At 36.0% G+C, this 4,562-nt stretch overlaps 1 non-coding gene across 1 annotated transcript; it reads left to right on the top strand.

Annotated features, from left to right (window-relative positions):
* Positions 1 to 656: 656 nt before the first annotated feature.
* On the top strand, positions 657 to 759 carry LOC143364629 (U6 spliceosomal RNA). The gene has a single exon (XR_013084220.1). It is a non-coding gene; the product is annotated as a U6 spliceosomal RNA (small nuclear RNA).
* The last annotated feature ends 3,803 nt before the right edge of the window (positions 760 to 4,562 follow it).

Here is a 4,562-nt window from a genome sequence, read left to right as displayed (position 1 = left end):
TGTACATACATAAAGAGGTAAATATTTAAAAAATAGAAAACTCCCTACAGATAATATATACCTATTACTATAAGGACTGCCTATTACAGTGAAATCTCGTTGTTTGTCAGTCCGCCGTTTTTACTGACAAGTTACGAAATCGGAGGTTCTCGCCGAGCGTCCCATTTGAACTACACAGGGAACGCTGGAAACCGTCGTACCCTCTTCAAGTCATAAGAAACCTATAACTTGAAAACGCTACTGACGTGAAAACGGCGAAAACAGCAAAGGTCAAGAGCCGTCGTCGCCGAGAAGTGTGCCACACATTGTCGGCTATATCGGTGTGAGACCAGAAGACTAATCGAATCCAGTTACAAAACTTCTTTATTTGTCATTATTTTTTTTATGAAACTTTTACCAACATATTTACCAACATGTTTCTGATTAAAACTAAACCAAATATGATATAATTCCGATGATATATACTTGTGTAATGGACGATGAAATATGTAGGACGATTGTGTTGTGTCTTGACATGTTCTATGCCTTTAGTATAATTTCGTGGTTAGATCGTGCATAACTCACAGACGCTAATCGTCCGTTCACTGCACCAGATATCCGGTGGGACATATCAAACGCCCTGGTTGGAAATTATGGAGGTTGTGTCTGACATGTAATTGCTTCGACAGCACATATACTAAATTTGGAACGATACAGAGAAGATTAGCATGGCCCCTGCGCAAGGATAACACGCAAAATCGTGAAGCGTTCTGTGCTGTTGAGTACTCGCGTGATCCAGGCACACACCCTTTACACAAAAAGTGGAAAAATTGCCATTTTTCACGATTTTCGTCTTAAAATCGCATTTTTAATCGTTTATAACTCGTAAACGAATAAGTCAATACCGGTGAAATTTTCAGCATGGACATAATTTATTCGAGCGAATCAAATACATTCTTTAAATTTTCAATACAGGCTCAGATAAAAGAGCCTGAAAAAACCAACTTTTACTATTTCTTTTGCGATTCCGACCAATTCAAATTTTTTCAAAAATGTTTTACACCTCGTCTAATAAACTAATCCTTCTAACTTCTCAATAAAATTCAAGTCATTTGATCTAATTTTTAGAAAGGTATATTGCTTGAAATAGTGTTGACTCAGTTTTGCTCGTTACTGTAAGTAAGAAGTGGCCGCACAATGCACAGATAGATGGATAGATAGATTATAATAGTTAGATACGTTATAATAGATAGATACATTATAATAGATAGATAGATTATTACTGTTTTTTTTTCCCCGCGGGGAACAGAATTGCAGTCAATCACAGTCCCAGCAGACAGAGGCAGTGAACGTCCGGTGGTTCGACCGCCAACGAATAAACCTTCAGATGAAGAATTATTATGAATTATCATGGACAACCGATGATGTCGCACGAGGAGAAGTAAAAATAGGATTAGGATATATGTTAAAAATTGTACGCAATAAGGTAGCACGAGAAACGACTCCAACTTTTCTTCCTGCAAGACACGCAGATGAAGTTCTCAGTTTACACGCTGAGAACAAACAGGAAAGGTGTCCAATTATGCCAAATTATAAGAAAAGACGCCGACTTCACGGTAAAAAGATCCTGTCGGCATACAGCTGACTAGTCAGGAGACATCAAGAAGATAAAAAGATGCAAGGTAGAGACTCCTGTGCCAGCATCTTTGAAAAACAAAGGATTGTGCATCTTATAAAAAGGGGGACCAACTCCTAAAATTCAGTTATAAACAGTCAGTCAGTCAGTCAGGCAATCGTGAACAATCAGTTATTCAGTCATAGTCAATAGTACAGTAGTCTCTTGTGAAGTTAAAATAGTTCGTTCAGTTGTTTCGCGACAAACCGTTTCAAAGACCAGTGTCAGCAGTCGAAGTATATTGTAACCGAATCCGAACCCGTGATCACGGTAATATTAATATTATTATTATTATTATAATCAAACTATTTGTAAGCACTCCAGTATATGCGCTATATACACCATATTTGTAAAATCAAATTTGTAATCTCTGATTCAGAACCACACTTTGAATAAATCAATAATTTTGTTGTTTTCAAAATAAGGGTACAAAGTTACTTAAACGATCCTCAATTTCCCGAACCATAGCCGGTGTATGCAGGTAGGTTCGAAACTGCGTCCTATCCTCTTAAGATCGTAATTCATACCACTTGGGACGTAACACTATCAAAGCTTGCAAAGGAGTATCTTTGTGTTATGGCAACATCTGTTCCTTCCGAAGGAGTATTCTCAAAGACTGGCGAAATAATTAGTAAAAAAAAGAAATAGATTAAAAGACAATATAGTGAATAAAATATTGCTTCTTAATATGTACAAAATAAATCTTTTATTATGTCTATTTCGTATATATTCGCTTTATCTACGTTTTTTTCTTGCCGAAATGTTCCAGTATTTCCACTCGCAGCATTTCTATACTCATGTCAGGTCCGAAATCACAGTCAAATTTAAAGCATCGAGATATTTGAAGGAATCATTTGGCAATCGATACATATAGTATAGAAACAGCTTATAGTGATCATGAATAGATTACTTCTGCGAATTTGATTGCAAAGTGGAAGAACATTAACCCCTTCGACACGATAATTTCATAGGGTGGATAATAAAAATGCCCTCGTGGATTTTAACGAAAGAACCCTCCCCTGCCCTAAACAACAAATTCGGTAATTCAAAATAGGCAGAATTTTTCATCAAAATAGACAGTTTTTTGCGAATATCTCGGAAAATAAACAGATCGCCGCACAGTGCGGACAAATGGCCTGTTTTCGTGCACTTCTCGCAATTATTTATATACAGTGAGTGTAAAAAGTATTCGTACACCTCTTATAGATTTAGAAAACCATATATTTCTTTATGTAATTGTACATTCTTTTATAAAACAAAAACACAATTACGATTATTATATGTTTCAACTACAAAATGTGACATAAATAAATTAGCGAAAAGTTAACGTTAATGAGATATATTAAAAACAGTCTGAAGTCTCTAAAAATTAGCATGCAAAAAGTATTCGTACACGTAACAAATTTAGCAATAAACGTGTTATAATTTGCGAAAATAAATTAAATTAATATTTCGTTGGATAGCCTTTCGACTGTATAATTGCGTCCAGTCTTCTTGGCATTGAATCCACTAAATTGGATGGGATTTCGTCTGTAATAATGCACCATTCCTCTTGAACAGAAAGTTTTAATTGTTCTTTACGTGAAATATGCCGGGTTCGGAGTTTTTTTATCACGCAGATCCCATAAATTTTCGATCGGATTAATATCCGGTGATTGTGGAGGTGTTTTCAAATATTGCGGTGTATTATAAAGCAACCACTTTCTTGTGTTGCGTGCTGTATGTTTGAGGTCATTGCCTTGAGTGAAGATAAAGTTGTCTTTTATACCCATTTTTTCTGCACTACTTACAATATGGGTTTTTAGTATGTTTAGGTATATTTTGTGGTCCATGATTCCCTCGATGAAGTGTAATGACCCCATTCCAGCAGCACTCATACAATCCCAAACCATAAACCGAACCTCCGCCGTGTTTTACTGTGGGACGTAGATTTTCTTTTTGTAGCTCTGTATTTTTCTTCCTCTAGACCGTACACTTGCCATCAGAGCTAAAAACATTAAATTTACTTTCGTCAGTAAATATGACTCTTCGCCAAAACTCGATAGGCTTATTAATATTATTTTTCGCGAAATCAAGTCTCTTCTTTCTATTTGCGGCATTTACGAAATAATTCTCGCGAGCAACTCGGCCGTGGTATTCATTATTTCGTAAACAATTACGAATAGTGCTGGCACATACACTTACTCCAGCGTTGTTTGCAAGCTCAGCAGCGATCTTAGGGGCACTAATTGTAGGATTTGTTTTTATTTCACGCACTATAAAACGTTCATCGCGTAAACTAAGTTTTCGAGGGCGACCAGATTTCGCTTTATTTTTATTGGTTTTTCGTTCACCATATCGATCTATAATTCCTTGTATAGTGTTGTGTGGCCTATTCATTGTTTTTGCTATTTCTCGCAATGATTTGCACTGATTATGCTGTTGTATAATAATTTTTCTTTCAGTCTCACTTGTTTCCTTATCTTTATGACCCATTTTACCGAATGTTACAAAAATTGACTGGTTTTGCAGAAGGTTGCCACTAGACTGTTCATCAAAGACCCTGTCTGATTATTTGTCGGGTCCCGCTAAACCATAATATAAACAATCGGACGCCTTTCGAGTACATTCTAGTACCTGTACGAATACTTTTTGCGCGCCAATTTAGAGACACGTCTCATAGTTTCTAATTTTTCTCGTTAACGTTAAACTTTTTCAAGTGTATTTATGTGACAGTATGTAGTTAAAATATATAAAAATTACAATTACACTGTCCAACACCAAAAAAATTTTGCAATACCTGTTGGGTGATTCTTATACACTTTGTCATCCTAAAACCGAATCTGAAAGTAGAATTGCTCCATCACGCAACGTTTTCGAAAAATTTTGGTTTTTGTAAAAATGCCTGATTTTGATACGAAACGACGTG

Source organism: Halictus rubicundus, unplaced genomic scaffold (genome assembly GCF_050948215.1).
Source record: "Halictus rubicundus isolate RS-2024b unplaced genomic scaffold, iyHalRubi1_principal scaffold0771, whole genome shotgun sequence".
NCBI classification, from domain to species: Eukaryota; Metazoa; Arthropoda; class Insecta; order Hymenoptera; family Halictidae; genus Halictus; species Halictus rubicundus.
This window is presented reverse-complemented; position numbering and strand designations above follow the sequence as displayed.